Genomic DNA, 13,249 nt, shown 5'->3' with positions numbered 1-13,249 from the left:
GGGAGCTGCACTCATCCAGGCAAGTGGGGAGTATTCCATCACACTCCTGACTTGTGCCTTGTAGATGGTGGACAGGCTTTAGGGAGTCAGGAGGCGAGTTATTTGTTGCAGGATTCCTAGCCTCTGACCTGTTCTCGTAACCACAGTATTTATATGGCGAGTCCAGTTCAGTTTCTAGTCAATTGCAACCTCCAGGAGGTTGATAGTAGAGGATTTAGTGATGGTAATGCCATTGAACGTCAAGGGGTGATGGTTAGGTTCCCTCTTGCTGGAGATGGTCATTGCCTGGCACTTGTTTGGCATGAATGTTACTTGCCACTTGTCAGCCCAAGCCTGGATATTGTCCAGGTCTTGCTACATTTGGACATGGACTGCTTCAGTATCTGAGGAGTCACAAATGGTGCTGAACATTGTGCTATCATCAGTGAACATCCCCACTTCTGACATTATGGTGGAAGGGAGGTCATTGATGAAGCAGCGGAAGATGGTTGGGCCTAGGGCACTACCCTGGCATCTGTGATGCTGGGGACCTCCGGAGGCAGCCGAGATGGATCATAGGAACAGGAGAAGACCATTCAGTCCATTGAGCCTGCTCTGCCATTCAATATGATCATGGCTGATCAAACACTTCAATACCTTTTACCCACACCATCCCCATAACCCTTTACGTTATTGTTAATCAGAAATCTATCAATCTCTACCTTAAACTTACTCAATAACTGAGCTTCTATGGCCCTCTGGGGTAAAGAATTCCAAAGATTCACAACACTGAGTAAAGAAATTTCTCCTTATCTCAGTCCTAAGTGGCTTCCCCCTTATTTTGAAATTGTGCCCCCTGGCTCTAGACTTTCCAACCAGGGGAAACATCTTACCTTCATCTAACCTGTCTATTTCTTTAAGTATTTTATAGGTTTCAATGAGATCACCTCTCATTCTTCGAAACTCTAGAGAATAAATGCCCAGTTTGTCCAATCTCTCTTCATTAGACAGTCCTGCCATCCCCGGGACAAGTCTGGTGAACCTTCGTTGCGCTCCCTCTGTGGCAATAATATCCTTTGAGGTAAGGGGACCAAAACTGCACACAGTACTCCAGATGCAGTCTAACCAAGCTTCTATACAATTGAAGCAAGACTTCACTACTCCTGTACTCTTGTGATAAAGGCTAATATTCCATTAGCCTTCCTAATAGCTTGCTGCACCTGTATGTTAGCCTTTAGTGATGTATGGACAAGGACACCCAGATCCCTTTGTACATCTACAATCTAATCTCTTACCATTTAGGAAATACTCTGCGCATCTGTTCCTTCTACCAAAGTGGATAACCTCACATTTTGCCACATTATATTCCATCTGCCATGTTCTTACCCACTCAATAAGTCAGTCCATATCCTCCTGCAGCTGCTTTACATCTTCCCCACAACACACATTCCCACCTAGCTTTGTATCATCCGCGAACTTAGAAATATTACATTTGGTCCCCACATCCAAATCATTGATATATATTGTGAACAGCGAAGGCCCAAGTCCTGATCCTTGCGGTACTCCAATAGTCACAGCCTGTCAATGTGAGAATGATCCATTTATTCCTACACTCTGTGTTCTGCCTGTTAGCTAATTCTTAATCCATGCCAGTATATTGCCTCCTATCCCATGTGATTTTATTTTGCTAATCAGCCTCCTGTGGGGGACTTTATCAAAATCCTTCTGAAAATCCAAGTATACCATGCCCATCGACTCTCTATCAATTTTGTTAGTAACATCCCCAAAAAACTCCAAGTTTGTCAAACATGATTTCCCATTCACAAATCCATGCTGACAATGCTCAATCAGATCATGATTATCCAAGTATCCATTTATCACATCCTTTATAATAGATTCCAGCATTTTTCCCAACTACTGATGTAAGGCTAACCGGTCTGTAGTTCTCTGTTTTCGCTCCCTCCCTTCTTAAATAGTGGGGTGACATTTGCTACCTTCCAATCTTCAGGAACAATTCCAGAATCTATAGAATTTTGGACTCGACACTTCTGGCTGAAGTTGTAGCAAATGCTTCAGCCTTATATTTTGCACTGAGGTGCTGGGCTCCCCCAACATTGATGAGGATACTTGTGGAGCCTCCTCCTCCAGTGAGTTGTTTAATTGTCTACCACCATCCACAACTGGATGGGGCAGAACTGCAGAGCTTAGATCTGAGCCGTTGGTGTGGGACCCTTAGCTCTGTCTAACACTAGCTGCTTATGCTGTTTGGCATGCAAGTAGTCCTGTGTTATAGCTTCACCAGGTTGACACCTCATTTTTAGGTATGCCTGGTGCTGCTCCTGGCATGCCCACCTGCATTCTTCATTGAACCAGGATTGATCCCCTGGATTGATGGTAATGGTAGAGTGGAGGATATGCAGGGGCTTGAGGTTACAGATTATGTTTGAGTACAATTCTGCTGCTGCTAATGGCCCACAGCACCTCATGGATGCCCAGTCTTGAGTTTCTAGATCTGTTCAAAATCTATCCCATTTAGCACAGTGGTAGTGCCACACATGATGGAGGGTGTCCTCAATGTGAAGGTGGGACTTCATCTCCACAACGACTGTGAAGTGATCACTCCTACCGATACTGTTATGGACAGATGCATCTGCAGCAGGCAGGTTGGTGAGGTATTGTTGGTTGGTCAAGTATGTTCTTCCCTCTTGTTGGTTCCCTCACCACCTGCCGCAGACCCAGTCTAGCAGTTATGTCCTTTAGGACTCAGTCAGCTCGGTCAGTAGTGGTGCTACTGAGTGAGGCACTCTTGGTGATGGACATTGAAGTCTCCCATCCAGAGTACATTCTGTGCCTTTGCCACCCTCGGTGCTTCCTCCAAGTGGTGTTCAACATGGAGGAGCACTGATTCATCAGCTGAGGGAGGGTGGTACATGGTAATCAGCAGGAGGTTTCCTCACCTATGTTTGACCTTATGCCATGAGACTTCATTGGGTCCGATGTTGAGGACTCCCAGGGCAACTCCTTCCCGACTGTATACCACTGTGCCGCCACCTCTGCTAGGTCTGTCTTGCTGGTGGGACAGGACATACCCAGGGATAGTGATGGTGGTGTCTGGGACATTATCTGTAAGATATACAGAGTACTCCAGCTGTGACCTAACAAATATTTAATACAGTTCCAGCATCACCTTCCTGCTCTTATGCTCTCAGCCTCAGCTAATATAGGAAAGTATCCCACGTGCCTTCATTTTCCCAAAAATATACTTTATTTGTACAATTTATAAAAGTACATTTCATAATAGTTCAAAGTTGACATTACATAAAGTGCAAACCAGTACAGTTCAATACAGTATTTCATACTCTGAGGTGCCTCACAACAAAAACAGCTTAAATTTACAATATTCATTTCATGCCAAACAAAAAGCCCAAAGATTTTTACTCCGTTACCAACCCTTTAATGTGTCCCTCAGCACGTCGTCCGGAAATTTGGAATGTGCTAGTCTGCGATACTGGGTCATTGACAGCTCTTTGCACTGGACGACTAGCAAGTTTCAAGCAGACCAAAGAGTGTTTTTCACCGGATTGATCGTCCTCCAGCAATAGTTGATGTTTATCTTGGTGTGCATTCCTTGGAACAGCCTGCATTATGGAGTTGCTGAGATGAATCTCGACAAATACCATTCCATCTCTTTCCAGACCTGTTTTGCAAAAGCACAATCCAGAAGGAGGTGGGCGACAGTCTCTTCCCCACCGCAGCTAACTGGAGGACAATGTGTGGAGTGGATGAGACTCAGCATGCAGGGAGGATCTTTCCAACATATGCCAGTAATAAAGCAGGGTGCCCTGGATTTGTTTGCCCTATCTTTCCCCTTCAAGGGAATATACCTTGATTGTGTCTGGGCTGCCTTTAAAGAAGAGATAGTTCATTGTTCAGTTACTGTTTTGCCTCCTGACCCAGATCCATTCTTACCCCATTAAAGTTGGCTTTCCCCCAGTTAATTATTCTTACTCTGGATTGTTCCTTCTCCTTTTCCACAGCCAATCTAAACCTTATGGTGCAATGATCACTTCCCTAAATGTTCCCCTATTGACACTTGACCCAGTTGTCCCACCTCATTCCTAAGAACCAGGTCTAGCAATACCTCCTTTCTCAGTGAACATGAAACACACTGTAGAAAGTTTTCTTGAACACTCTAGGAACTCTTGCCCATCTCTGTCCTTCACACCAGTCTATATTCAGATAATTAAAGTCCCACATTACAACTACTCTATAATTCTTGCACTTCTCTGTAACTTCCTTGCAAATTTGTTCCTCTACATCTTTTCCACTAGTTGCTGACCTATAGACTACACCAAGCAATGTAATTGCACAATTTTTTGTTCCATAGCTCCAGCCAAATAGACTCTGTCCTTGACTCTTCTGGGAAATACTCTCTCTCCAGCACTGCAATGTTCTCCTTAATCAATACTGCTACCCTTCCCTTTTTCCTTCCTTCCTATCTTTCCTGAATACCTTGTATCCCATAATATTTAATACCCGGTCCTGCCTTTTTGAGCTAGGGTTATCATTATTGCCAGAAAATCATACTTCCACATGGCTATCTGCATTTGCAAAGCACCAAGCTTGTTTACCATACTCTGTACATTAATATACATGCTCAGTAACCCTAATTAGACTTTATTGTTTTCCCTCTTACTCTGAACCCATCTAATATCTTACTATTTCCTACTCTGATGCTTTCTGTCTCTTGCAGTATTCTGTGCGCCTAGGTCTTCCTCAAGTATTACCTCCTCATTCCCGCATCCCTGCCAAGTTAGTTTAAATCTTCCCCAACAGCACCAGCAAATCGCCCCACGAGGAAATTGGTCCCGGCTCTATTTAGGTGCAACCCATCTAGGCTGTACAGGTCCCATCTCCCCCAAAGATGGCCCTAATGGCCCTTTGAACTGAGGAATCTAGACTGGAGGTAGATGTTTGAGGGAAAATCAACAACTGACATGTGGGGAGCTTTCAAACATCAGTTGATAAGAATTCAGGACCGGCATGTTCCTGCTAGGATGAAGGATAAGCATAGCAAGTTTCAGGAACCTTGGATAAAAAAGGATATTGTGAGATTAGTCAAAAAGAAAAGGGAAGCATTCGTAAGGGCTAGAAGGCTGGGAACAGATGAAACCCGTGGAGAATATAAAGAAAGTAGGAAGAAACTTAAGCAAGGAGTCAGGAGGGCTAAAAGGGGTCATGAAAAGTCACTGGCAACCAGGATTAAGGAAAATCCCAAGGCCTTTTATACATATGTAAAAAACAAGAGGGTAGCCAGGGAAAGGGTAGGCCCACTCAGGGACAGAGGTGGGAATCTGTGTGTGGAGCCAGAAGAAATGGGAGAGATATTAAATGAATACTTCTCATCAGTATTCACCAAAGAGAAGGACTTAGTGGTCGATTTGTCTAGGGAAGAGTGTGTAGACAGCCTGGATCATGTTGAGATCAAAAAAAGAGGTGTTAGACGTCTTGAAGAATATTAAGGTGGATAAGTCCCCAGGGCCAGATGGGATTTACCCCAGAGTACTTAGGGAGGCAAGGGAGGAGATTGCTGGGGCCTTGACAGGAATCTTTGCATCCTCACTGGCTACGGATGAGGTCCCAGAGGACTGGAGAATGGCCAATGTTGTTCCATTGTTTAAGAAGGGTAGCAGGGATAATCCAGGAAATTACAGGCCGGTGAGCCTTACGTCAGTGGTAGGGAAATTATTGGAGAAGATTCTTTGTGACAGGATTTACTACCATTTGGAAGCAAATGGGTGTATTAGTGAGAGGCAGCATGGTTTTGTGAAGAGGAGGTCGTGTCTCACTAACTTGATTGAGTTTTTCGAGGAAGTGACAAAGATGATCGACGATGGAAGGGCAGTGGATGTTATATACATGGATTTCAGTAAGGCTTTTGACAAGGTCCCTCATGGCAGACTGGTACAGAAGGTAAAGTCGCATGGGATCAGAGGTGAGCTGGCAAGATGGATACAGAATTGGCTTGGTCATAGAAGACAGAGGGTTGCAGTGGAAGGGTGCTTTTCTGAATGGAGAGCTGTGACTAGTGGAGTTCCACAGGGATCAGTGCTGGGACCTTTGCTGTTTGTAGTATACATAAATGATTTGGAGGAAAATGTAACTGGGCTAATTAGTAAGTTTGCAGATGACACTAAGGTTGGAGGAGTGGCAGATAGTGAAGAGGATTGTCAAAGGATACAACGGGATATAGATCGGTTGGAGACTTGGGCGGAGAAATGGCAGATGGAGTTTAATCCGGACAAATGCGAGGTAATGCATTTTGGAAGATCTAATACAGGCAGGAATTATACAGTAAATGGCAGAACCCTTAAGTGCATCGACAGGCAGAGGGATCTGGGTGCACAGGTCCACAGGTCACTGAAAGTGGCAATGCAGGTGGATAAGGTAGTCAGGAAGGCATATGGCATGCTTGCCTTCATTGGCAGGGGTATTGAGTATAAAAGCTGGGAAGTCATGCTGCAGCTGTATAGAACCTTGGTTAGGCCACACTTGGAATATTGCATGCAATTCTGGTCGCCACATTACCAGAAGGATATGGAGGCATTGGAGAGGGTGCAGAGGAGGTTTACCAGGATGTTGCCTGGTCTGGAGGTTATTAGCTATGAGGAGAGGTTGGAGAAACTCGGATTGTTCTCACTAGAGTGACGGAGATTGAGGGGCGACTTGATAGAAGTTTACAAAATTATGAGTGGCTTGGACAGAGTAGATAGTCAGAAGCTTTTTCCCAGGGTGGAAGAGTCAATTACTAGGGGACATAGATTTAAGGTGAGAGGAGAAAACTATAGTGGAGATGTGCAGGGCAAGTTTTTTACGCAGAGGGTAGTGAGTGTCTGGAATTCGCTGCCAAAGGAGGTGGTGGAAGCAGGTACGATAGTGGGGTTTAAGAGGCAGCTTGACAAATACATGAATAGGATGGGAATAGAGGGATATGGACCACGGAAGTGCAAAATGTTTTAGTTGTCGGGCAATATGATTGGCGCAGGCTTGGAGGGCCGAAGGGCCTGTTCCTGTGCTGTACTTTGCTTTGTTCTTTGAATCTAAAGCCCTCCATCCTGCACCATTTTTACAGGCATGCATTCATCTGCTTTACTGTCCTATTTCTATACTCACTTGCGTGTGATACCCCAAGTAATCCGCAGATTACTGCCTTTGAGGTCCTGCTTGCTAATTTCTTACCTAACTCTCTAAATTCTGGCTGTAAGACCACATCCACCTTTCTACCAATGTTGTGGACCACAACTGCTGTCTGTTCACTCTCCCCAGTCCAGGTGCTCTGCAGCTGTTCAGTGATATCCTTGACTCTGGCATGATGGAGGCAACATACCATACTGGATTCATGTCTGCGGCTGCTGAAACACCTGTCTATTCCCCTATCAAATCTCCTATCACTATTGTTCTTCCAGTCTTCGTCATGCTCCCCTGTACAGCTGGGCCAACCATGGTGCCATGGACTTGGCTCTGGCTGCACTCTCCAGATGAACTCATCACTTTCATCAGTATTCAGAACTGAATACTAGTTGGTGAGTGAGATGCACTCAGTGGACTCCTGCATTACCTGTCTACTTCTTAACTGCATGATGGTCACCTACTCCCTCTATCCCAGTTTACTCTTATGCTGTGGGGTGACCCCCTCCATAAACATGTTATCCACGAAGCGCTCAACCTCACCAACATGCCACAGTGATGCCAATTGCTGCTCAAGCTCCAAAACCCACAGCTCAAGCTGCTGCAGCTGATGACACCTCCTGCACTCATGGTTATCGAGAAGTTCCCACATGGTAGAAGATGAGCACCCCAGAGGTCGGAGTTGCCCTGCCATTCCTTTACTTATTAGATAATAAACCTTACTACTTGTATAGAAAGACTCACTAGCTACTCACTTCTCTTCTGTTAACATCACTTAAATATAGGGAAATTAAGTGAAATGTTTTAAATAATCGTTTGGTAGTACAGAATTTGAGTTGCTAAAAAAAGACATTTTGTCGAAGCTTTTCGTCTTGCATTCATCAGGACAATCACAAGAAGACAAATGTCAGGGGAAGCAACAACCTTATACTGTATGGGAAGAGAGTGCTGTTTGGTTGGCAAGTGGACTCCGATTGGTAGAGGTGTTGCCATGGAAAATGCACCAGTTAATGGTGACTTTTAACTGCCAAGTATTGTTTGAAATTTAAACCAGGTAGCTTGACCCTGATTGCTCAAGGCATTGCCCTGAGGAATGAACCAGCGAATGGCTGTCACTTATTTTGTTTAGCTGAAACAGGCGCAATGTGTGTATATGTTCTTTCTGTCTGCAAAGAACAGGACCCTGTGAATTAATATATGTAGCTTCCAGTACATGCAAATGCATCACACTGCGAGCTCGACTGACAATCTTAAATTGGTTGTCAGCATAATTTTTAGCACACTGAGGATCATTTAGCAAATGTCCAATCGCAGAGTCACATCTAATGCTGGAGACTGTGTTTTGAGTTTTGCAACCATGGGCTGGTTGGGTATGGTCTGTACCTTGCCCGTTGTAAGCAGAGAAAGAGACATGCTATTTGATACGATCTGCCAGTCTTTGGGACATATTACCTATATACCTAGCATCACACTGGCACTGAAATTCATATACCACATTACTCATTTGTGTGATAAGCAGAACGTCCTTTTGGCTTGCCAGCAGCATCCTGTTAATGGCAAATACCACACGTGCTACTACTTTATAGAAGCAGCGTGAAACAGCTAGCTTCACCTGTTGCTCAAATTTTTGAGATACCTTGCCCTTCCAAGGTAATCTGAGGTAGAATGGGCACTTTTCAGGGCCAAAAGTGATGGCCTTAGGCCTGTGCATGAGTTTGCACAATATACAGTGTGAAATGATCAGATCAGGGTAGCCATTATCCCATAGGATGTCATTGATGCAGCCTATTTCAGCATCAAACCTGCTTGGTGAGCAAATTGCTTGGGCCCTAGTTACAGGGTTGCTGATAAGGCCAGTCTTATAGTGCATGGAACTGTAAGAATCCCAACACATGTTCTGACTGGTAAAGGTTGGCTTGTGGTAGACCGTCGTAGAGAATCCCCTGGCAGTTTCTCAACTAGTACGTCAAGGAAAGGGAGTTCATTTGACTGCTCCATTTCAAAGGTGAATTTGAGCACAGGATGGAGTCCATTGAGACATGCAAGGAAATTATTAAACGCTGCTATGGATTTAAGTTTAGCAAAGGTGTCATCCACATATTGGAAATATGCAAGGGGTAGGAGGTTAGGTGTCATTCCATCGAAGATGTATTTCATTGTGACATTGGCATTCTTACGATTGTCCTGATGAGCGCAAGACAGAAAGCTTTGACAAAATTTCTTTTCTCAGCAATGCTGAAATGTTTTCCAAATAATTTCCCAGCTCCTTAGACTAACTCCCTAACTTGGGAGATAGGGACACGCAGCTACGATATTCATTAAACCAATCAACTCATGGTCTTCTTATGATGTCAGTTTTGATTTTTTTCTCACTTCTTCAAACTTGAGCGTGCCCAGGTCTGTTGCTGCTGCTGACTGCCTCCAGGTAATATCCTCACTTGGGGAGCTCAGAGCCATGCATTACAGAAATCAATCAAGTGAACTTGTACCTGACGGACCTCCTACTCAATATAAAAGCATAAAGTTTTCCACAAATGGGCATGAGCCTTTCCTTATAGCATGATTGCATCCTGATTTTTAAAAGCTCATCTTCAAAGACTGGTCCTCCTTGGGTATCTCGACTGTTCTGCAACTTTTGACATGGGATGATCACAGCATTATCCTCCAATGCCTCTCTACTGTAGTCCTATTGGGTGGGACTGCTCTTGCATGGTTCCATTTTTATCTATCTAATCATAGCCAGAGTATCACCTGCACTGGCTCCTCCTTTGTTCCTGCACTATTATCTCTCCCAAGGATCTATCCTAGGCCCTCTCCTATTTCTCATCTATATGCTGCCTGTCATTCATCAACACGGGGTAAGTTTCCACATCTACCTCCACTGTACTCCTCCACATGTCTTCCTCCATTGGTCTCTAAATTATCGGACTATTTTTCTGACATCCAGCATTATAGGAGCAGACATTTCCTCCAGTTAACCACTGGGAGGTTGAAGCCACAAACTATGTTCCTGAACCACCAGCTGTATAAATTGTCTGAGGCCAAACCAGACTGTTCACAAACTTGGTGCCATATTTGTCCCCACGATGAAAGCTTCTAAGCACATAGTCGCGCCATCACTAAGATTGTCTATTTCCGACTCCACCTCTTTTCAGCTCGTCTCCTGCCGAATCCCTTTGTTGCTGCTAGAATTAAAAGTTCCAACGCATTCCTGAAAAAAACCTTACTGTTATTGCCACAGTGCAACGCACCTCCGTTTATACTTCCAGATGATTGTTTGCTGGAGTAGAGTGTTGCAATTGGCAACAGCTGGAGGGGAGGTTTCATTTCAAAGTTGCTCCGGGGCTCCCCCTCTGACTGAACGGGGTTACTGTCCTGCAGCGGACAGGCTGTGTCCCAAAATGCTTTGCGAGGTTTGCAAAAATTATTTGTGTTCGGCAAGTGCAGAACATATGAATATACCGTATATTCCTAGGAACATGTTGCTATAAAATGGTCAGTCTGAGTGATAAGGAGGTTCAGGAAAGTTAGTGAACGGCTGTATACAGTTTGGTCACCCTTACCGTACAGTGTACTGCAGGCGACCAGGTTCGAGCTTCACTAATACTGCTGTAAAAGGGTTTCTGCTGTGAATGGCACATGGACGAGGCGCTCGCGCTTTATCCGTGCGGAATCGATATCAAGAGATTTCGGAAGCACAATTTTTGTTTCTTGGAGCTGCTGGTGATCGTTTGTCTCGGCGCTCCGCTTTTAATTCCAATTTAAGACAGAAGGGAAAAAGTTTTAAAACTAAAAGCTACTGCGGATGCTGGAAATAAAAAATAGAATTATCTGGAACAAACTAACTATACTCATTTCTGCCGAAGGGTCATGAGGACTCGAAACGTTAACTGATTTCTTCTCCACCGATGCTGCCAGACCTGCTGAGTTTTTCCAGGTAATTCGGGAAAAAGTTTCATGTGTTTCCATATTACCCGGGGTTAGTATACCGCCTGTAGGTTGAATGTTGTAGGGCAATTGCTGCGTAAGTAATCAACCTGAAGGAGCGCTTTCATTTAGAGTGCTAAAAATAGGCATGTGAATTTGCTACCATCTACATTCTGAACGTGAAAGTGTGTATGTGCCACAGCGTAAACACATAGCATTTAAATCTAATGGAAGCTTTCATTAGAAACAGGGAAGGACTAAAATTTAAAACAGCGCAAAAAGAATTTGCATTTATTTTGCACCTTGCATGTAATTGGGATGTCCCAAAACACCTCATAGAAAGTTTACAGCACAGACGAGTCAGAGTCAGGCAGGGCTGTCCTCTCTCGCCTGTTCTTTTTGTGTGTTGCATAGAACCCTTTGCTGAGTCCATCAGGAAGGATCCGGGCATAAGAAGAGTGACAATCCCAGGCAGTGGAGGCACTCAGGTCAAAGCCTCCCTGTACATGGACGATGTCGCCGTCTTCTGCTCGGATCCGCTGTCGATGCGCAGACTGATCCACATCTGCGACCAGTTCGAACTGGCCTCGGGAGCCAAGGTAAATCGTGGGAAGAGCGAGGCCATGTTCTTTGGGAACTGGGCTGACCGATCCTTTGTCCCCTTCACTGTCAGGGCTGACGGCCTGAGGGTGCTGGGGATATGGTTCGGAGGGACCAGGGCATGCATTAGAAACTGGAAGGAGCGAATGTCTATGGTGAAAAGGAAACTGGGCATGTGGGAGCGACGCTCCCTCTCCATTGCGGGCAAGAACCTGGTCATCAGGTGTGAGGCACTCTCGCTGTTGCTGTACGTGGCGCAGGTCTGGCCCATTCCACACTCCTGTGTGGTGGCGATCACTCGAGCCATCTTCCGCTTTATCTGGAGGTCAAAAATGGATCGTGTCCGCAGGGACGCGATGTACAAGCCTCTAGATAAAGGGGGAAAAAACGTGCCCAACGTCGCCCTCATACTGATGGCCACCTTTGTGTGTGGCTGCATCAAGCGGTGCGTAGACCCTCAGTACGCAAACACCAAGTGTCACTACGTGCTGAGGTTCTACCTGTCCCCGGTGTTGCGAAGGATGGGTCTGGCCACGCTGCCACGGAACACTCCAAGTAGTTGGACCGTGCCGTACCACCTGTCCCTCGTGGAAAAATTTATGCAGAAAAACACCTTTGACCACAAGTCCATCAGGCAGTGGTCAGCACATAACGTCTTAGAGGCCCTGAGGGAAAAGGAGAGGGTGGATCCTGTGGGATGGTTCCCTGAGCAGACTGTCAAAGTCATTTGGCAGAATGCCTCATCGCCAGAACTTTTCAACAAGCACCAAGACGTAGCTTGGCTGGTGGTGAGAAAGGCCCTCCCTGTCAGATCCTTCCTACATGCCAGGAGTCTCACCCCCTCTGCACGTTGCCCTCGAGGTGGCTGTGGTGGGGAAGAGACAGATGTTCACCTCCTTGTGGATTGTGCCTTTGTAAAGAAGGTCTGGAGAGAGATGCAGTGGTTGCTGTCGAGGTTCATCCCGAGCAGTTCTGTGACACAGGACTCTCTGCTCTACAGGCTGTTCCCAGGGACACACACCGAGACAAACATCAACTGCAGCTGGAGGATCATCAACTCGGTGAAAGATGCTCTTTGGTCTGCCCGAAACATGTTGGTTTTCCAGCGCAAAGACTTGTCCCCGACCGAGTGTTGCAGACTGGCACATTCCAAAGTTCAGGACTACGTGCTGAGGGACGCACTAAAGCTTGGGGCAGCCGCCGCAAAGGCGCAATGGGGAAGGGTCGCTGCCTAAGACTTTTCTGCCACAGTGCACCGAGGGACTGGGAACTGTTTAAATCCCCTCAGGCTGTACAGCTCAAAATGAATGTATGCAAATGATTGTAATATTCATTTTTTGTATCAATGGATTTCGTGATACACGTTGTAAAAGTTGAACCTGTTTGTATTTTTGTGTTGGTGATTTTGAAACGTTGTTTGAAGATATTTTGTGAATAAAGTATATTTTTGCAAAAAAAAAGCTTGCGCTTTATCCGTGCGGAATCGATATCGAGATTTCGGAAGCACAATTTTTGTTTCTTGGAGCTGCTGGTGATCGTTTGTCTCGGCGCTCCG

General features: G+C 45.4%; 1 non-coding gene and 1 pseudogene across 1 annotated transcript; both read left to right on the top strand.

Annotated features, from left to right (window-relative positions):
- The first annotated feature begins 10,779 nt into the window (after positions 1 to 10,779).
- Positions 10,780 to 10,914, top strand: LOC144691300 (U11 spliceosomal RNA). Its single transcript, XR_013579099.1, has one exon. It is a non-coding gene; the product is annotated as a U11 spliceosomal RNA (small nuclear RNA).
- Positions 10,915 to 13,147: 2,233 nt separating this feature from the next.
- Positions 13,148 to 13,249, top strand: LOC144691303 (U11 spliceosomal RNA; annotated as a pseudogene).

Source organism: Cetorhinus maximus, chromosome 15, assembly GCF_964194155.1.
Source record: "Cetorhinus maximus chromosome 15, sCetMax3.hap1.1, whole genome shotgun sequence".
Lineage (NCBI taxonomy): Eukaryota > Metazoa > Chordata > Chondrichthyes > Lamniformes > Cetorhinidae > Cetorhinus > Cetorhinus maximus.
The sequence above is the reverse complement of the archived record's forward strand: the minus strand, read 5'-3'. Positions and strand labels throughout refer to the sequence as shown.